Source organism: Suricata suricatta, chromosome 15, assembly GCF_006229205.1.
Source record: "Suricata suricatta isolate VVHF042 chromosome 15, meerkat_22Aug2017_6uvM2_HiC, whole genome shotgun sequence".
Lineage (NCBI taxonomy): Eukaryota > Metazoa > Chordata > Mammalia > Carnivora > Herpestidae > Suricata > Suricata suricatta.
Window position 1 is genome coordinate 33,272,873 of NC_043714.1, and position 22,606 is coordinate 33,295,478.

Below are 22,606 nucleotides of genomic sequence, written 5' to 3' on the forward strand. Positions count from 1 at the left end.
CAGACTAATGGTTGCCAGGAGCTAACAAGGGACTAAACTTGGAGGAGAAGTCATTGTGGCTACAAAAGAACAATGTAAGGAGTTAGTGTCATTATCCTGCTTATGGTACTATGTTACACAGTTCTGTTAGCTATCACCTTTGGGGGAAATGGAGAAAGGGCAAATGACATTTCTCTGTATTGTTTCTCACAAATGCATGCGTATCTACAAATATTTCAAAATGATAAGTTTAATTTTAAAAAAGCTAGGGATATCACACAGAAAGTAATAGTGTACTAATGCATCTGAGATTTAGAAACCTTGCTGCTATATAGGTCTATTCACTCTTTTTTTTTAATGGTTTCTTTTTTTTTTTTAGTTTTTTTTTTTTAACACTTATTTATTTTTGAGAGACAGTGACAGATCATCAGATCATGAGCAGGGGAGGGGCAGAGAGAGAGGGAGACAGAATCAGAAGTGGGCTCCAGGCTCTGAGCTGTCAGCACAGAGCCCGATGCGGGGCTCAAACCCACGAACTGTGAGATCATGATTTGAGCTGAAGTGGGACACTCAACCGACTGAGCCACCCAGGTGCCCCTAGGTCTATTTGCTCTTAAGCTATCATATGAATCAGACTTTACAAACCTCACAATACAATGCTACAATCTAAAGCTACAATTTTTGCTTCAAATAGTCTTGTATTTTCAGGAACTTAATAGGAAAACATAGGGGAACACTGTTTCCCCACACACTCATCATTTCTAGTGCTTTTATTTTTTTACTTCCTAAAGTTAACAACGGAAATTTATCCAGTCTCTTTCCTAACAAGAGAAATTTACCTAGTCTCTTTCCTTTCTCCAAGTGTCAGCAAACCATTCCTGCTTTTGCTTATGCTGTATGTTTTTCACATTTAATTCTGAGTTCATAATTGTTATCTGTGGAGTGGTTGGTCTGATAGAGGTTTGGTTGACCATCTCCAGGAGCAGAGCCTAGCACTTACCAAGTTTTACCCTTGAGTAAGTTAACTTAACCCCTAGTTTCCTCTTATATAAAATGGGAATTAGAGATAATATAAAAACCTGGAAAATCGGGTGCTCAATAAATATTAGCTTCCATTTTTATCGCACATCCATAAACCATCCCTCAAAAAACTTGGACAGTAGTTTTCTCAAATTCTTCTTTTATTTTCTATAGACTTTGTTATGTTGTTCCTTCCACCTACTGTGTCTTCCTAATCCCCATCCCCCATTTTTGCTCACTCTTCTTTTATGAAACAAGTATGTTTTGAGGACTTCTTGGTTCCAGGGACTTGTTATCTTTTGGGTTACAGCAGTGAATAAGACAGACACAGGTTCTGCCTTCCAAACCTACTTCTCTTTAAATGTCATTTGCCAAATGCAAATCTTACCCTTCCAGAAAGGTTTTCTTCAACCAGCTGTAACTGATTCCTCCAAATCTCCTTAAAATGTAATTCCATCTTGTACTACAGTTATTTTGTATACCTGAGTCATTCCCCCTGCACACACTAGCACACATACACACGGGGTGGTGGGGGGCGAGGAGAGAGAGAGAGACAGAGAAAGACTGATTTACCTTCTTGAAAGTAGCACAATAAGTTCTTGATTATGCCTAGCAGGAGACAACATTGTGTCTTACCTGTAGACTTTGTATAAATTAAGAAGTTAAAATAAAAATGATTGACTTCCTTCATCCTTCTCTTCTCCAAAGTAGATTTTATTAATTTGTTTCCATTTTTCCCAATATATATTTTAAATTGCCTCATTCTTCATCAAGATAAGAAACATGTGGAATCTATAATAAAAATTAATACTCTATTAAACTCCTGATCTGAGCTAAATATGCTGGTAGTCATGTGGATAGTATGTTCTGCATTTGCTGCTGCCATGCCGTTACCTCTATTTTCAAGTGCTTCAGTGTGAAAATATCACAGTTTTATGTTCAATTTCTGGCTTATTCTTATTCTTAGATCTATAAGTCTTAGCATGGTTCTTGGGTTACTTACTATGCATATAAGTAGCTAAATTTTTGGAGTTGTTCAAATGTATTTTGTTGTTCTTTGTATCTCTCAGGCAATGTTTCTCATCCTAATTTTAAACAGAGTTTGGTTATAACTTTACACTTCCGATTTATGCATGATTTGCTGCTACTATTTGAAAACTGTGGTGGATTTATGTCTCTGAATTAAAATATTGTCTGACTGAAACAGTACCATATTAAGAAATTGAGTTATAACTGAAGTAGATGGAATGATGAGCCTTTTGCTGAGTGTACATATTTGTACAAATAAATTATGTAAAGTGACTTCTGAATAGAAGACTATAAATCTATAATTGTCATTAATATAAACATGGCCTTATTTTATAATTCAAATAATGTACATATCTATGGTAGCAACATTAGGTAGCATTTTCTAGATGCCAGTGGACATGTACCCTATTTCAGTGGTGTGTAAAGGAAATTTATTCTGATGAGAAGTGGCTTAGACATAAGATATATAGGACCACACTTTCAATCTATTAATACATCCTGAAATATTTAACTAAGGGTTTCTATTGCCTTTAGAGTTGAAATCATGAGGGAAAAGAAGAAAATATTTCTTCCTAGACCAATTAAATTTCATTTAATGGGGCCATCAATAGTAATTATTCTCATTCTATCAAATATCTACCAAACAGAAGAATTAAAATAAAACAAAGGATTCAATCATGTACTTGTATTAGAAACAAGATACTCGAGGAAAACAATCTATATTTGTCCCTTTGTCCCAATGCAATCTCATTCCCAAAGATTTTGGCCTCAGGAAGAAATATCCCAAAGACGAAAACAAAAGTATTATATTTAATAGGAACCAGCTATAATAGTATGCACTGGTGCAGGGTCAAACTCAAGATATTCTCTGCCAATAACAGAGCAACCAAGTGAGTGAGGCATGAGGAATCCGTTGGCTTATTGTAATACTGTTCCACGTAGCCACACATCACCAGTGGACGGAGCCCAAGTGTGCCTTCCTCCAGCACTTGATAGAGCCAAGCAAGTCAGGTAAACTACTTCTCCAGTTGGATGATAAAAGAAGCAATTAAATTTCTGGAAGACTGTTGTGAAATTTTGCTGGCAAGGAGATGTTCCTGAAACGTCTGTAGAAATGTCTGTATGTTACAATTTAGAAAATAACTTCCAACTTTAAATAATGGAGCAATCTAATACTTGAAATAATTCTGAAATAAAACGTTTTTTAAAAAATTGTTTTTTAACATTTATTTTTGAGAGACAGAGAAAGATAGATCTTAAACAAGGGAGGCGCAGAGAGAGAGGGAGACACAGAATTGGAAGCGGGTGCAGGGTTGGAACCCACGAACTGGGAGATCATGACCTAGGCTGAAATCGGACACTCAACAGACTGAGCCACCCAGGCACCCTCTGAAATAAAATTTAAAGTTCAAAAAATACATTAGAAAGTGAATATGGCCCTTGTAATTTGTTTTCCAACTTCTGTTTAATTACTAGATACAGTTTAAAGCAGGGCACACCTATGGTAGAAGTTCTGAAGGCAGGAATGAGAAACCTTGGCTTCTAAGTGTCATTTTCCTTTGTGATGTCAAACGATGTAGAAATTAACTCTATAAGCTGAAAATAAAACTGCAGCCAATATAATATGCTGAAAAAACCTTCCTATATCTTGAATTTAAAGTTATTTATATAAACACAAACTTTCTCATTGAGATAAAATTCACATGTTGTAAAATTAACCATTTTAAAGTGAACAATTAAGCGGCATTTCATATATTTACAATGCTGTGCAACGCCAACTTGTAACTAGTCCCCAAACACTGCATCACTTCAGCACAAAACCCTGTACTTTATAGCATTTATTCTTCAATTCCTTCCCTGCACCACCGCATCCCCACTAACCCCTGGGTCCATCCTTCTGCTTTCTTTTTAAAGTTTTACCTATTTTGTATATTTCATATAAATGGAATCATACATTATGTAACCTTTTGTGTCTATCTTTGTCACCCAGCATAATGTTTCTGAAGTTCATCCATGCTGCAGCACTCGATACTTCATTCCTTTTAACTGCTGAACCAAATTTGTTTATTTATCTGTCCATGGGCATTTGGGCTGTTTTTACCATCTTGCTATTGTGAAGGGCTGCTGTGAATGCTAAGAACATTTGTGTTCAGGTTGTCCTTTGATAACCATTTTCCAGTTCTTTGGTTACATACCTGAGTAGAAATGCTGGGTCATGTGGTAATTTTGTGTTTAACTTTTTGAGGAACCATCAAACTGCTTTCCACAGCGGCTGAATAATTTTATATCCCCACCAGCAATGTTCAGGGGTTCTAATTTCTCCCCATGGTTGACAACATTTTTTATTTTCTGGTTTTTTTTTTAATTTTAAACCCAATTGTTTTGCTGTTTGAATCCAACAATGTGTACTGAATAATGTTGGTTATTGCTGGTCATGCCAAACAGTAGTCTAAATTATTTTTATGCACATGGATATTTGTTATTTATTAAAATATACGATAGAATTTAAACTTCTTGTTTTAAAAAAGAAACATTGTCATTTGTGAATGGAAATGGGAAAATTCCACAACATATATTCCTCTAGCCTTCACAGTATCTACAAAGAGGTTTTTGTGATGCTTTCTCATACACAGGCATAACAATGACATGCAAAAATGGTATGTTAAGAAGAATGCTTCCATTTTTGTCAAATACTAGAGCATAACAATTAAACAAATTGCAAAGTTGGGATTACTTTTCATAAGTACTACTTGGAAAGACCCTGAAATTAATCACCATTATTAATTACAATGTCTACCTCCATGCTTTCCTATAGCTCTGACTTCAAGGTCTGTAAAACATGTGGAGCGCACCATCATCCTCTATGTCTCTGCCATCGTAGGGAAATATAAAAGGTGGAATTATTTCAACCCAGAGGTATAAGGATCATAGAGATAATGATAAGAAGTGCAGAATCAGAAAGGTAAAGGAAAAGAAGCAGAATGATTTTCTTGCTTAAAACTGACAAAGGGGATTTTTGGCACAGCACTACTAGAATCCTAACCTGGAGCACTTCTGCTTATTGAGATCCCAATTGGAAGCTGGACTCGTGAGCCATATGAGAATGCTATAGATCCTATTAAATTATTTCTAACTGATAATAGGTTTCAGTAGATCCCCATCTCCAACCCCACACAATAATCCCATAGAAAAAATGGGGACTGCAATTTGGAGATGGTTAGCTATTTGGAAAGATTCACTAACACTGTGCCATGTGAGGGAAGATGCTATGCTGTACATGAGTAAATGTATTTCAAAATAGATCATGTCACCAATTTTGTAATTTTATGTGTTATGATAGAAAACAATGTCTATTGAATGTTCCCTTCTGTCCTCTCTAGCATTTCTGTCTACCTCTTAAAATAGTTCCTTTGGCATTTCACATTGCTTCTCAAAGCATATTTGACATACTTTGAGTCATATGCTTCAATGTCCACTTCAAGCCTTTTATACACTCTAAGTTAAGCTGTTTAAAAACAGGAAATTCTGTATTAGTTTGTTCTTTTGGCTGGAAAGATAATGTTATGAAATGAGAGGGAGATTGTAGGGAGGAAGTTGTGATAAGAAGGACCTTTGGGAGAGACAATATGGCTGGGTCAGGGGTTTTCACCTTCATATTTTGTATAGGGCTTTCCATACTTGCAAGATGGTTAGAAATAATGTTTCTCTAAGTGTTTTCATGAAGGTATGTATCTAAAATATCTACAAATATGGTGACATTCTTAAGTATAAGTCCCCTCCCAAACAATCCCATTGAGGTCATCAGACACTAGTGTTTCTTCTTCAGTGAATTCAAGTAAGGAAGGTGAATTTTGAAAATGTCAGCTACCCTCCCAAGTTAACTAAAAAAAATCTCATCTTGCAAACAGGTGTGAAAGACCAACATTCAATTTATTTTACTCTGCTCTAGATAGATGGCAATGTGACTGTAAATAAACAACAAGCACAGCATATCAAAAGTCAAAGTCTACTTGAGACTTCAGTTATAAGAATTTGAATTCAATTCACCTCTGCTACCTGTACAACAAAATCTCTTATGTTTTCTGAAAGACTAAAACAAAGAAAACCACACATATACAATCATGAAATATTCCAGAGCAACGTGTGATCAAAGGTTGTATAAATTTGACTTATTGTTTTAAAATTGAATATTTATGGGAAAATGAGATGTGATATGACTTGGCCTACAGTGCTTCCAACAGGAATTCTTACATCACCTGTTTTTCTTTCTGGAGAGTAGACAAAAGCTCCTGCTAACTTCTACGAATGCAGGAGGTAAATGACCGCAAGGCTCATCAACCATAGTATTTTGAATATTTATTTTGAAAACAACATTGATAAAACCTGTCATGGTTTTGGAAGAAGAAGGAGGAGGGAGAGGAGGAGGAGGAGGAGGAGAGATCAATGACTGAGCCTAAAGAGCCATGGCTATTTAGACACCCAGAGCACACGTGGATAAAACAATGCCAAGAGAACCATATCTACTCAAATTACTATGTCATGAGTTAGTAAAAAGGACCTTTTAACCAATGAATACATTATACCCTGAGATAGTAAGCTCCCAAAAATTTCCTGGAAGTTAAAGTGTAGAGGTTTTATTACCAACTCCCCAGACTTTTTACTCTAAGATGTTGAACTATGAGATCTCAAAGGTTTCTAGCAAAGTCAGTGAACTGCAGGAGTACATTAAGATTAATGATTCAGGATGCTAGAAATACAATTTTTACTATTTAATTTTTCACCACCCTTAATTACATGAAAGCTGGCTTTCATCCACATAGGTGTACTGAAACTTTTCTCTTGGCTGACACCAATGATCTTGTTTAAAATTCAGTAGTTATTTCTCTACTTCATCCTCCTTGACCTTTCTTATGCATTTGTTACTAGTGATCACTCTTCTTGAAACCCACTTCTCTTGGCATCCTTATTAATATATTAGGTCTCTTCACTTTCAATCTTCAACATCTCCTTCTGAGTTTTTTCCACTGGTTCATCACATGCTCCTCTTAGGCTTATGTAGCCCATCCATGTGCTCGCTTTATATTACATATTTTTCTCATACAGCTTCTGCTCAGTAGATGTGCCATTAAATTCCAAAACTTTAAATCCTATCCTGAGTCATTATATGAGTTCTAGTAATGTATTTACAGCTTCCTAATAAAAAACTCTACCAAATTATTCTGCCATGACATCAAATTCTATCACAATGAATCATTAACCAAATCACTTCCCTTTCTTTTCAACTTCCTGTTCTAATAGGGGCACCACCATTCACCTCATGCCCCTGAATTGGTCTTTGTAACAACTTCTTTTGTGCCCTTATGTCATGAGTTTTTGTATTTAGTCTCTTGAGCATTTCTCTTCCTCTTAATTTCCCACTTGCACAGACAATTGTTTCCCAGCAAAACCTCTATGTTTACATTTCTACCCTTTAGATGAGAAAAATTATTCACTTTCTATAGTCCCAATCTTCTTCACTTTTTTCCAGAACCAATCCTGTCCTGAGATAGGCAATATACAAGTCTCTCTAGACTCCACTCAGAGATTCTTTATATTGTATTATCTCTGGATCCAACTGAGCAAGGCTGATAACTTACAGACATTTGTGAAGGATAATTATCTTTCAGAAGACTCAGTCTGGCAATTGAGATGGAGTTCAAAATGTGTGGCACTCTCCAGTATCAAACCAGGCAGTGACTAGCAGGTTGGGTATGGGCTATAGAAAAAAATAATGTTAGGACCAAACAAAATACATGAGATCAAGGACTCCAAATATGGTACCGTCAGGGTGGCTGACATCAGGTAATAACTGCACCTTCAGGACTGTGATCCAGAGCAGGATTCTTCTTGTTGGAAGAAGTTGGAGTCACAGTCCAAGCCACTGTACTGGGAGGGATACCAGTGTATACCCAATGTGTGGTTACTAGGACACAAGAAATAAATAATAAAGAAGAAAAACAACTAAGGCAAAACAAGGATCCAGGGAAAAGGCCATAATAAAGAACCAGGGACAAAATACAAGAACTGAGACATGGGAAAGAAGCATTAATCCAATTTTTAAAAGTAAGTGTAGAGAGGCTGAATAGAGACCTGATGCAAAGCCTGTGGTTACTGGTGTGGAGAGCCTAGTAGCCAATGTTTACTTAATGCTTACTCTGTGCCAAATATGTCCATTTTCTCATTTTATTTCTAACCACAACCCCATGAGTTAGATATTCTTTTTATCCCCATTCACAGCTGAGGAAATGAGGCTCAGAATGCTTCAGATATTCTGTTCAAAGAGATAGATAGGGAATTGGGACCATGGTCTTTCTGATTCCAAAGCCCACTCACCAAGCTAGAAATGCTAAGAAATCTTCTCTGACAGGAAGGATATTTTTGGGTCCTAACGACTGGATAGGAGTAGAGTATCATATCAACTCACTTGTCAGGCAAAGGCAGGGTACTGGGTTTCAGAATTAGCCACGTCTTATTGCTTATCTCTCAGAAACTTGGAATTGTAAGCCTGTGTGAGAGGAAAAGTAAGCCACAGATCAGAAAGAATGTGGTGAATTGTTAAATCTTGTCAAGGCAGCAGTGCTCAGAGCAGAATTGTGAGTTTAATGCTTAGAGACTTAGCTTGCCTGACTCGAAGATTTTCTATTTAACTACTGTTGAGGCAAGAACTTGAAGTAGAACAATGTCATCCCTGAGCTCAGTCTTTGAAGTTGTTAAACAGAGTGACTAGTAGTTAAGGAAGAAACCATATTTGCACTTATGTTGAGTGTTTCATCAAACAGTTTGGGTAACTATTCTGTGCAGGACTTTAGGTTACACAGATGAATATGACACTGCTCTGCACTAATAGGAAGATAGACATGAGCATGTAACTTGTAAAAGAGTAGACTAAGCATAAAGAATGAGTTTCAAAGTTAAATGTGAATGTGAAGATTTAGAGGAACATTATCTAATCAAACCTGAGTGGGCAGGAGAAGGAAGGTATTCCAGTGTATATATTATATAATATATACATTTAATAATAAAATTGTATAATAGCACAATGTATAATATTATACAAACAAATCACCACTGATGGAGTCTGCAGTCAGGAATTTGGACAGAATGTAATAGAGATGGCTTAATATCCTAACTATATGTTCCGTGTATCTTACGCATGGTCTAGGAGAGTTGAAAAGCTGAGGATTAGAATCTCCTCCAGCCTTCTTCTCTTACATACACACTTGAGATAAGATTTAAGTCTGGGCTTAGTTGTGACTATTGACTGGAGCCCCTACACTTGGTCTGGACTTCTCACAGAATGGCATCTGCATTCTAAGGAACATCTCAAAGTGAAAATTCTAGGAGAACCAAGAGGAATTTTGTTGGATTTTTATGACCTCACCTCAGAAGTCACATGCTGTTACTTGTACCATTCTCTATTGGTTGAAGCAATCACAAACATTGTGGATTCAAGAATAGATACTTCATCTCTGAATAAAAGAAACATCAAAAAGAAAAGAAAAGAAGAGAAAAAGAAACGTCAAAACTGCCACAGTCTGCCCTTCAGCAATATACATATATTAGTCCTTCTTAAGCCTCCTAAAAGTCTCATACCATTTATGGCCTTCAGCTCAGGTTTGAGGTACAGGATTTCATCATCCAATCTAGGCATGGGTGAAGCTTTTTGGATATGTTTCCATAGGTTCTGTTAAGTCTGCAGACTAGTGATACAAGAGGCAAGTTACCTGCCCCCACCACACACAAAACATATACAATGACAGGAGAGCCCTAGACTACTTGTAATCAACACATCAGTATAGATCCTGCTGCATAATTTGTGGTCCAGTGCAAGATTAGAATGCAAAGCCCCTATTCAAATATTATTAAGAATGTCAAGATGTTGACAGCAGAGAATTAAACTAGCCCAGGGCCTTTCTAACCATAAGGTCCTTAGCAAACGCACAGTTCACATATCCATGTGTGACTAGCCCTCCTCCTATTCAGAAAGTAGGAAAGGAAAGAGAAAACACAGTCACCGGTCTATCACAATTCTAATATTCAGCAGGGTCCATGTTGTTAATTCCCAAGTGCTTGGAAGTTGTATTCCATAGCTTTTAGCTCTGTGCTCTGGTCTTCTATTTCTACTGTCTAAATCATCTTTCTTTCCCATACATGCAGCCCTTATTAGAGCAGTTTACAAAACCTAATTAGTTTCTAGGATGAGCTGTGTTCTCAGTTTAACTCCAATCTGTAGAAATTTGGGATTCCAAAGATCTTATTTCATTTTGTACTGTCTCTGTACCTTTGAGTCCAAGATAATAAAATTCCTTAAAAAAAAAACAACTTCTTTAATACACCAAGTTATATTATATCCCATTAGGCAAAAGTCACAGCTACAAAATTTTTGAAATAAGCCTTTCTCTACTTTGGGTCTTCATGAGGCTGCTGCGAGACAATGCCTTTGGGTTTCTTAAAAACCTTATTACTTAGTGGAGAAGATATGAAAGGCACATCCTGAAGACCCTAAGAAGGTCTTTGTCTTTTATCTATGTCAAAAGGTCTATGCGCCACCAATTTAAATTTTTCTTAAGTCATAACAAAGGCTTTACAGTCACATCCTTGACCTCATCCATGACCTGCCCAAAGGCTGTATTTTTCTTGACTTCATCCTGGATTTGATCTTTGCCTTGGGGCCTTTTTTTTTTTTTTTTTTAAAGCTGAGTATATTTTGTTTGGAAAAAGGAATATAAAAAAAGTAGTTTTATTATTAAATTCAACAAATCTTGGATACTTACATACTTTCTAATTTCTGCTTAAAAATTGGATATTTCCCTCAGCTCATCTTTTTCAATCTGTAACTAATGATATTTAGCTAAATGAAACTAGTTGACACTTTAAACATTCTGCAGGGAAATTCTTTTAATCAGTTCCATCAGTTCCTTAGGTATATTTTCTATTTTCTACATTATAGCAGAATATGATTTCACTAAATCTTACCCCAAGATACAACAAAATTCTTTTTTCTTCCAATTTCCAGTAACATTTTCCCACTTGCCTTTACCTTTCATCAGTATCTCGGAGGCCCATCAGACTTCTGTTAATCATCTCCTCAGTGCCCTTCCTGGTCCTCCCATTGTCTGGTCTGAAAGTTAATGTCATATATCTTAAGGTTGTTATTGATGCCTCATTTCTGGTAACTTCTGAATCAGTCGGGTTTCAATCAGTGTCACTGTGAGTGACACTGAATAAGTGATTTGGTACAAGAAATAAAAGTATACAACTCTGGCTACTGGTGGACAAGTCTACCCAAGACTTTGGCTTCTGCATTTGGTGACAGGTCTGAGAAGGCTACAGGTCAGCTAAGCCACAATTCAGAAATAAAATATGGACATAAGATGGGAAGAACAATGACAAATTGGAACTCATAGAAAAATACAGAATCCATGAGAAGAAATTTCTCCCCCAAAGGAGAAATTGGAATCATATCCAGCCCCAATGATGTAGAGATATGCAGAAGAAGCTGGCATATTTTGTGTTAGAAATAAACCCATCAACCCAATCAAAGGAGAGACACAGAGACTCAGGAGCAGAGTGAAACAAGGCTTTAATCAACGAGTTTACAAGAGCAGGTGTCTGCAGACAGGCACACTTAGGGCAGTTACAGCAGACAATTTATCTCCTAGTATGAAAGTCCCTCCCCTAGCTCCTCATTGGCTGAGTACTACAGAGGGGATAGCCTTACCCAGATGTCACCTATTCCCATGTAAGGAAAAAAGTAGTCTGACTGGAACAAGTGTTCATTTCTGAGATGATGCACAGACTTTCAGTCCCTCCTTCCTTTGTTCTTTGGCACATGCTCATTGCAAATTCAATGAAAATAAGCCTGCAAAATGGAGAGGAGAAGAAGAACAAGGAAGTGAAATGTCTAAGGGTTTGGGACACCATTGTGGAGGGGGTTGTACATATTTCCAATAGGTTGTAAACCTACTCTTAACTAGACAGCACAGTTTTTATTTAGTGTTTCTGAAAATGAATCATCTCCCTTACTTCTCATATTTTGCCACAGAAATCCAGATACCTAGGGCTTTAAGAAGCTGAAGGAGGGGGTGCCTGGGTGGCTTGTCAGTTAAGCATCTAATTTTGGGTCTAATTTTGGTAGTTTGTGGGTTCAAGCCCACATCGGGCTCTGGGCTGACAGCTCAAAGCCTGAATGGACCCTTGTTCAGATTCTGTGTTTCTTTCTCTCTGCCCCTCCCTAGCCCCCATTCTGTGTCTCTCTGTCTCTCAAAATGAATAAACATTTTTAAAGATTATAAAAAAGAAGCTGAAGGAGAAGAGCTGGTGACAAATGGTAGAACTGGAGGTCCAGGTGTCACCCATACCAACAGGTGACAAAAGATCCATGGCCACAGTGCTGAGCATCCACACTGACTTTAAGAGTCTAAAAATGGCTGCTGCTTCATTTTCACCTTCCAAATCTCACAAAAATTTCCTTATAATCAACTCTATCTTGGAACCATTCAGGAAAGGGAATTCTAGGTATCATAGTCCTGCTCAGTTAACTTGACAGAGTACAGAACCACCGCTAAAGACTTCCTGAAAGACATGTAGACTGAGTTGGCTCTTTAGAAAATGAGGACTTGGCCAAATAAAGGTGGGAAAAACAAAGAAGTTATCATAATGAAAGACATGGATTCATAGCATGACATAATAAGTGCGAAGAACAAAGGGCCCTGGAATGTGAGTCCAACAAGAGTAGAGATTGGCTGTTTAGCCACATGACTCAGAATGGGATGATGCAGTTAGTAAGGGCTCTAAATCTATTTGCTAAATAAATAACCATGTTGATTGAAGAAAAGGTGTGAGACAGAAAATGGCAGAATTTGAAGTGGCAATTTCAACATCAATTAAATGAGGTAAGAATCTGTATGTGACTCAAAAAAATTTTTTTTCTTAGACAAAAGAATGGCTTCCTCTGGAAGGAGGGTGAATCATGAACTGATCTAAGAGCAGGTTAAAGCATGAGGAGGATTTTTCTTCAAACCAGACCAAAGTCAAACAGACAGACAAAAACAAAAAACCCTAAATGGAGGCAACAGAGGGTGACTTTGATTTTGGCTAGGAAAATGGTGAGAAAGCTGTGGATAAAGCAAAGTTTTAACAGAATGTTCCAAATTCCTTTAATAAAGAAGTTTTCCTAGCAACTGTTCAAACATTTCTTGTCACATTTAATGGAAAAAAACAAATCATTTGGATCATTTATTTCTGAGAAAAATTTGTTACATCTAATGCTGACCACCACCTTAATATTCAACTTAAAAAAAATTCTACTTCTGTGGCTTTCTTTCTCTCTCAATTCTTTTACTGATAAAACAAAACATATTTCTTTGTCAGTGAAGCATAGTATATAGGTAGTTTTTTTCTTACACTTGAAATTCATAACTCCTAATGGACAATCCAGCTGAATTATATTTCCATATGGTTAAAGAAAAAAATGACCAGTCATTGAGAAAGATAAAGACATTTTCCAGTCAACCATTAACATCAAAACACATATAGTTTGTTTTATTTGGCAATTGGCCTTTGCTTTTCAAACTCCAAAGCAGTGCTAATTTAATGATACAGGAGACAGTTCAATGACAGGAAAACTATTCTGCCCCACCAGAGCCTCTGCACAATTTTAAACCTGTTCAATTTTCAGTCAAGAAATCCAGAAGTCCCTTTGGTCACAGGAGGAAATGGTTTCTGGATCCTCCCTGGCAATATACAGAAATTAAACCCTCCCTGCTAAGAGTCCTGCTAAGCCCAGTTAGCAGGTGTGCCAAAGTTTAGCTTCTACAGCAATTCTCTCTGAGAAACGTTTGCAAAGAAAGATGCTCTCTGCGTCGTCTCAGTTTGGGACAGGAAAAGGAATTGTGATAAGCACTGAAGGGTGGGGTTCTTCTTGTTGGTTCTCCACAATGACCTTCCTCCATCTACTTGACAAAATCAAGGTGCACAGTTCAGGGCTTCCTGCTTCCTCAAGCTATATAGTAACACCAGAAGGTTGTGCAAGTGCTGATTTCAATCAACCACAACTTTTAGCAAGTACAAGGTGAAAGGGAACAGAATATGCCCCCCCCCGGCTATGCCACTTTGGCACGTAGGTTATATTGAGCTGACAACAATTAAGGCCCCAAAGACTCAGGAAGAGCTTTTTACCTACCACTTAACTGTTTATAAGCATTTTTTTTTATTTTTTATTTTTTATTTTTGTTTTTAAGAATTTAGATAGAGGGCTTGGTCTAGGAAGAGAGCTATCACCAGATATAGCTACAGAACACAGGGTCTGGTTATGGAAAGCTGTAGTGAGCTTGGCAGGGCCCATTTGTTTCAACTCATCTCTGTGGCCCATGGTCTTTGCATAGCATGAAAAACATTTGTTTACAAAATATTTAGTCTTTCCAACTTCCTGTGAATTGTCTTCTTACCCTTTGAAGCCCCAGACCCTTATCCCATTCCCTAACTCAGAATGGAATATAAACCTCAACTTACTGTTGGGTGTCATATTTTTATCGGCCCCCATACACATGAAATTAAATTTGTTTTTCTCCTGTTAACCTGTCTTATGTCAATTTAATTATTAGACCCTAAAGAACCTAGAAAGGTAAAAGAAAAATGCCTTTCTTCCCTGTGACAGTATTAAATGTGATACCAGATCACAGACATTTAATTAAAAATGCACCTTTATCAGTGGATTTCTCTTAGGCTGGCAAATAAATCACACTTGCCTTATTCAATTTTGTCTTCAAAACTGTGCTCAAGACTTCCTTCCTCCAGGAGGCTCGAATCCATCACTTGCACCCAATTATCTAGTAGGTGTAGCTTTCACCATTTTTATTCTTCCCATGATAATTTTATAGCCCCAAGAGTATCCTTCACCTCGTTTACTTTTTAAAAAATGTGTGTGTGTGTGTGTGTGTGTGTGTGTGTGTGTGTGTGTTTCTGCTACCTCTCTTTGAACACATGGATAGGCATTGCTTGGAGATATTTACATATGTTTATGGTTAATTTTTAAAGCACAGATACTGTTCATGTTTACACAGATGCATACACTCACCACCACTAGAACTTGCCAAGTAACAATTATGAAGATCTGAGAGCTGACAGAAAGTGTCACTGACTTTTGCAGCCCCAGAAAAAGTAAAACAGCCAGAAGAGAAGAAGGGCTCTGGATTACAGTTGTTGGAAGATCCAGAATGTTTTTTTGCAATTGCCTTGCACTCGTCACACCTTCCAGCTCTGGGCAGTGATTCATTCCCCAGCTGCTGTCTGGATTTGAGTGTCGCATCAGAGTGAGAGGATGCCCAATCCCAGCCCCTTTTCTCTAGTTTAAGAAAGCCCAGAAATAGGAGATACATTCATGTCTGCCTGTACCCAGGAAAGTAATTTGCATGTGTGGGGGGGGGGGGTCACTCTTAGACAAAGTGAAAAAGATTGAGATCCTCAAGAAAACCTCTGTATAGTGAGCAAAGATAAAAATCCCTTTTTATGTTCCTGTTAGTTTTTATTCCATTTTCATGGGAAATGCAAGAAGCAAAATTAGTGATTAATTCTAAGATTTCCTCCCCAACATCATCCACTAACCCTTTCGGCATTTAGAACATTCAGCAATGCTACAGAAAGCACATTTCCTGTCCTCAGGGAGCCCCTAGCATGGAATTGGCTATACAAAGTAGAATTAAGCCAGCGTGATTCGGTTTTATCACATTGTACAACAATAGGGAAAGGGGACTTGCCTTCCAGCTGAATTCCTCACTGCAAGAACAGTGAAACCGTCGTGCGGAAAGGTGGCATTTGAATTGGACATTGAAGCTTTGGTAATTGCTGGACTCGTGAAGAACCGGAGAAAGGTCCGTGGAGGCTGAGTAGGAACAAAAGTATATGGCAAATAGCTCTTTGTCTCTTCCATTTAATACAATTATCTTCCAACATAAATGTCAGGTCTGGTTATTTTAAAATTTCTTAAATGTCCTGTATGGACATACTCAGTATCTTAAATAATGAAACAGTTGACAGAAACTCACCACAATAACATTCCAATGTGTCTCCCCAGCCTGAACTCTGTGATGGCCTCTGGTCTCACAGGGTATGAAATCTCCTTGTGTGAATGCCACCACACACACTTAAAACAATCATATCTACAGAGAAAATTGGTTCTTTTAATGCTAGAAAATTTGTCCTTGTAGACTTCCTATCACATCTAGTGAATGTTGCTCAGAAAAGTGAAATCTAGCTAATGTATACAGCGACCCTAGTGAATGCTCATAGAGTATTTCACCAAGTTGGAAAATATGAGTCTGAAAGGAAGAACCTTTTAAACACTGCAAACAGAAATGCGAGTTTTCCCTTAACCAGTTCCGTGTCGGGTCCTGTTGCTGTTTACCGCCCCTCATAATAATATTAGGGTTATTATCACTACAGTGTCTGACTCGTCACTCAGCTTGGGGAACTGGACTCCATCTAAATTAAAAAGAAACAAAGAAGTAGGACAACTACTATATGTATATGTCTAAATGTGTAATATTTGAAGATAATATATTGCCCATTATGGGTTTCTTTCCTGTAAGAACTTTGCCTTGCATACATCTATAAAATTTGAACAAAATGGTGAGGGGAAAACAACAAAAAAATTTTGTGTTCTTTTGAAGTATAGAAATTTCCATTGGATTGTCATTTTTGAAAAAGACCAAAAATAAGAAGAAAAGTCTATTTTCAGAATGTTCCAACATTCTTTGCTTTTTGATGCTTCAGACAGATTTTTGTCTTTGTCTGAATACACTAATGACTATATCTATTTTTTAAATTACATGTAAAGTCACACGCACCTGTTCTATATTAAAACAGGGCACTGATCTAGAAAGGATATTGAAAATCATTTCCACATTCCACTTAACTTTCCTTTAGCATTTCTGGACAATTAATGCACTCCCCAAATAGAAATCTGAACTGCACTACAAACAGAGAAAGAACTTAAAGCGTTTGTTTTCATACTTAAAAAAAATACTTTCCTAGTTTGATTTGGAGCCGAGAACAGGCATGTTCATGTAGACAGATATCTTAAAATAAATCTTACAAGAAATGGAGCACCTTCCTAAGAACAATTTGAAATGTCTTTATTTGTTTTAGATGCTGACACCAAAGAGAAAATGATAACCAAAGATAACAGTTATTATAATATTTATTTTTAAATAACTTTATACAAAGCAGTAATTTAAACCATGATCTACTGCTATGCTTTTACTTATTTCTGTAATATATTTATAACTCTGTGGTACTATGGGAAGAACTTTTCAATCCAATGTGAACAAAGTAAGGCCTCAACAATGACAATGTACTGTTCTAACACTTTGTCCACCAGCAACAAACTGCATTTCTTCATGAAATGGTCTGTCTCCCTTTTTATACTTTATCCACTAAAAGAATAATTCTTTGAATTCACAAAACATTTGCTTTAAAATTATTTTTTTCTATTTTAAAAACTGAACTATGGGGCACCTGGGGGGCTCAGTAGGTTAAGCATCTGGCTTCAGCTCAGGCCATGATCTCACAGTTTGTGGGTTCGAATCCTGCATTGGGCTCTGTGCTGACAACCAGCTCAGAGCCTGGAGCCTGCTTCTGATTCTGTATCTCCTTCTCTTTCTGACCCTCCCTTGATCACACTGTCTCTGTCTGTCTCTCAAAAATAAATAAAAAACATGAAAAAAACCCCAACTGAACTATAATAATTGCTCTGGGCCTCCATAAATCTAGGTGAGTGGCCATTTTTTAATTAAGAGTTTACCACAGGGTCATCTGGGTGGCTCAGACCTTTGAGCATCAGATTTCAGCTCAGTTCATGATGTCACAGCTCGTGGGTTCGAGCCCCACGTCAGCCTCTGTGCTGACAGCTCAGAATCTAGAGCCCGGGGCCTGCTTTGGATTTTGTGTCTCCCTTTCTTTCTGCTCCTCCCCTGCTCACACTCTGTGTCTCTCTCTCTTTCAAAAATAAATAAACATTTAAAAAACTTTTTAAAAAGTGTCTACAACAGTTTTATGGACATATCCACATTCCTATTAAATTAGTGTACTTCTAGCTTCCATCAGGCCAACAACAAAACCCCCCAATTGGAAAATGTATGGTCAACTCTTATTAAGTATGGATAATTGGGAAAGCGAGTAATGGGAAAGCAGAAAATATAATCCAAAATTAGAGTTTAAGCAAATTTATTCTACTCTATTACCAAGGCATATTAATCTATTGGTGGATGAGAAGATTAGAATCTATACCACTTATGAACTTCCATTTTTGTTATCCTTTTTTTGTGTTTACTAAATGATAAAATCATTTGGTGATTAATCATTTACAGAAGTTTTCTTGACAAGAATGGCCCTGACATAGAACGTGGCCATACCACACCTAGTAAAGAACTTTTCCTCAAATCTACACAGGAGTGCAATGCCGTTGTTCTACTTTAAGATATCCAGGCCCCTGAGCAGCACCCCCTGGGAGAATCACCCACAACCAACTTAAATCTAAAGCCCAGGGTTGGGGCCCAAGCAGGGGTTTGTTCTTTTTCCAGTTTCCCAGGTGATACTGATACACAAGTGAGAGTAAAATGTCACTGCTTTAAAGAACCCTCATGAAAATGACTAAGATTTTTTATTTTAATAAAAAAATTCTTTCTACACATTTAAGGTTTTCCACTTGTACTTCTTTCCACCACACTCTACTTTCACCGTCTGTCTGTTTGCTACAGGGTCACTGTATACAGTTGGCATGTTGTGTACTGGACAATAGGATCTGGAGACCAGGCAGTGTGGGAGGTGAAAATCCAAATCCCCCCCTGCTCACCAACATTACAGTGTAGCTCAGAGCTAGTCCATGCACAGGAATGGACTCTGTTTTCTAATTCACCACATGGGTCAGAAGCAGCTCTGTGAACATAAGTGCTAATTCATTGTTCTCTCTTTTCTGTTGTTTTCTATTGACTTTTAAAAGTAGATCCCAATTTAAACCAGGTTGTACATATAGAATCAATTAGATGAATAAAGATTATTATTGTTTCTACAATTTCTTGAATTTTGTGGGCCTACCCACTCGTCCAAGGATGCACATTATCCAGAATGTGATAATGCACATTTCTGACTAAGATAAGATATTCTATATCATACTACAGATAACCTAGAAACAGTTCTGGGCTTTGAAGTGTAGCCATTCTTTTATCAGGACTGCTACAAGTAACTGTTCAGGGAAGTAACCGCAAACCAAACATATATCTCACATTAAATCCAAACTAAATGTATCTCCAACTCAATCTCCCATAATAGATTCTGTCTCACATCACTGATGACACAGAAAATAATCAGCTATGATCCAGTTAATGGAGTAGAAACACACACACACGCACACACACACACGCACGCACACACACACACACACACACGCACACGCATAACTCAACATCTTTCTTTCAGCCTATTCTCCAACTGATCCTTTAACCACTGCCTCCAGCCTTCTACCATCTGACCTGTTTCTGTCTTCACCAGACTCCCGCCTTCCTCCTGCCCCTTCCGAGACCTGTTCCCTGTCTTTAGCTCTTCAGCTCCAGCTACTCTTCAGACCCCTAAGACATCTTAGGGTTCAGGTCAGTGGAGGAGCCACAGTCCATGATAATTTACCACACTAACTCATGTGTCTTCAACCTTTAGGATCAAGTTCAAATGTCATTTCAAAGAAGGTTTTATGGAAAAATAATTTATTATTTATTTTATGGTTGATTTTGTTCATATTTTTATTCCCATCCTGTTACAAACTCTCCAGACCTCTCTCTGCTTTCCTTCCTGAGAGAGATTGGGTTTCAAGGTCCCTCCCAAGCAACAGGTGACTAAAGATACTCTCTTTCTTGAATTTAATGGCATTAAGAATTGATCACAAACTCAAATGTCTACGTTAGCCAGGTAAGTAACTAAATGAGTGAGGGAGTATCACTAGACTTCCAATTGGCAAGCATATTCCTTGACGAAAGGAGACAATTCTACACAACAGTTTCCTCATAGGAATGCCATATTGGCCAGACTTTCCAAATTTTCAAAATCAGGCATAAATCTGCATTTATTTAATGGAAAATCTCCTGAATTTTTAATAAAAATTCAAATATATACGAATCAAAACAGAACTTGTAGGCCAATTGCAACTCACAAATTTACCTTTTCCCTAAAGGCCCAGCAGAAAATGATTCTGAAAAGAGTTGACCACTTTTAGTAACAGTCATAGGGAAAATTTGTTCTTGACCTAAACTCAGGGGGAAAAAGATGGGTTGATGACCCAACAGTTGAGGTCTTCATTCTACTTTCTAGAACAGGGTGTACCAGGATCCCAAACATTCATATCCCCAACTTTGATAAAATGTCCTGAGACCCAATATTGGCATAAAACAGGTTAATTTCTTATTGTTGCAGTAACAATGTACCACAAACATCGTAGATTAAAATTACACAAACTTACTTTCTTACAGTTCTGAGGGCTGGAAATTTGAAATGAGTTTCGCTGGGCTAACGCCAATGTGTTAGCAAGGCTGGTTCGTCTTAAAGTTTCTAGAAAAGAATTAATTTCCTTGCTTTTTCTAGTTTCTGGAGATGACTTCTGGGACTCATGACTCCTTCCTGAAAATACTTTAAATTCTCGCTTCCATCATCACATCTGCTACTTATTCCTTTGACCTTCTAACCATCCTCTTATAAGGACCCTTTTCAAAATATTTAGAGCCCACCTGGATAATACAGAATAATCTCCTCATTTCAAAATCCATAACTTAATCACAAAGTCCCTTTGGCTATGTAAGGTAACACTCAGATTCGAGGGATTTGGAGGTGGGTATCTTTTGGGGGTCATTATTCAGCCCACCACAAAATATCTAATTGTCAAACAAAGTAATATGTGGGCATAGTTAATGATGGATAACGCCTATCTCCTATCTTACAGGTAGCAATGGAGTCTACTGAAGTCTTGTGTAAAGGCTAATGAAGGCACAGGCCACCTAATAACAACTGAGATAGGATTTTCTTTCAGTGCAGTGGGATGCTTCAGAAGTATTTGACTTAATTTCAAGTGTGACATTTCTTTGCTTTTGTGGCATAAGATTCATACCTAACACAGTAACCCTGACTCTCTCACATGGACTTTTTCTTTTCTCTGTATTCTTCTAGAACCATCTCTATATCTATATCCTCTATAGTAGAGCTTACCACATTTACAAAATTGTGTTTGTGTGTCTGTGTTCTGGACTACAGGTGTTATTTATTTTTGTATGATAAACCCTTTCCCAGGAAAAGTTTATTTTTAAAACTTTTTAAATGTTTTTTTTTTAATTTTTGAGAGAGAGAGAGATAGAGCATGAGAGAGGAGGGGCAGAATAGAGGGAGACACAGAATCCTAAGAAGGTTCCAGGCTCTGAGTTGTCAGCACAGAGCCCCACATGGGGCTTGAACCATGAACCATGAGATCATGACCTGAGCCAAAGTCAGATGCTTAAGCAACTGAGCCACCCAGGCATCCCTCCCAGGACAAGATTATTAAATAAATATGAAAGGGAGTGAATAAGTAAGGAGCAAAAGAGTATTCAAAACATGCTCATAACATGTGGTATCTTTATTTTCATTTCATTAAAGAAATAGGTAGGAAGAAAAACTGAAGCGCGGAAAACAATCATTGGAAAGCATTTTTTTTTTAAAGTGTTAAAACAATCTGAAAGCATTATTTGAATTTTTATAGATAAGACAATTAAGGCTTAGAAATTAGGCAATCTATCCAGGATCATTTAGTGACTAAGAGTAAAGCTGGATTCTGAGGATTTGACTCTTGAATGCATTTTTCTTTGATATTCCATCCATTCCCACTTATTTAAAATACAATATGTAAAATTTGTTTATCAAATGTTTTTCTAGGTTTCTATCATTTGGCTGAATCAGTGCTCTGTTTGCTGAAAATAGTGCATTCTCCCTTTCCTGTGTTCTTGGGTTTTTAAATTTTTTAAATGTTTATTTTTTATCTTAATTTATTTTGTTTTGTTTTCCTTTCCCCAGCTCCTACCGCCCCATTCAGGGGTAGAGCACAGTTACTCCAGGGCTAAGCAGAATCCTGCGGTGCTGAACACAGGAAAGAAGCCACACTCCTTCCCCTCCTCTCTCCCTCCCCTGCATCAGAGCTGGCAGCTCCAAAGAGCATTTATTCAGGCGAGATTTCCACCCCCCAGGGGAGAAAACCAGGCTCATTAAATCCTGAATAGTACTTATTATTGTTTGGATAAAAATTTTTAAAGAAGGATTTATTCTTGAACATTAGGAAAAAAATGTATGTCCTGGCACATGAAATAATCTCTTCAGGGGAGTGTTGAAATCCCGATACTTTGCATTACAAATTTTAGGAAGCACACCAAACAAGTAGAGCCTGGCGGAAGAATAAAGTGCCTCCCCATTTCTGGTGATTTTATAATTTATACTTTATGTCTAGCCCTAACACACATATTTTGGTCATCTTCTC

The 22,606-nt window shown here is 37.4% G+C and overlaps 1 long non-coding RNA gene across 2 annotated transcripts in view; it reads left to right on the forward strand.

Annotated features, from left to right (window-relative positions):
- The first annotated feature begins 12,832 nt into the window (after positions 1-12,832).
- Positions 12,833-22,606, forward strand: part of LOC115279279 — a 48,528-nt gene continuing 38,754 nt past the window's right edge. For both annotated transcript variants that reach the window (XR_003903329.1, XR_003903328.1), the window contains exon 1: positions 12,833-12,962. This is a non-coding gene — a long non-coding RNA (uncharacterized LOC115279279). The remainder of the gene's footprint in view (positions 12,963-22,606) is intronic.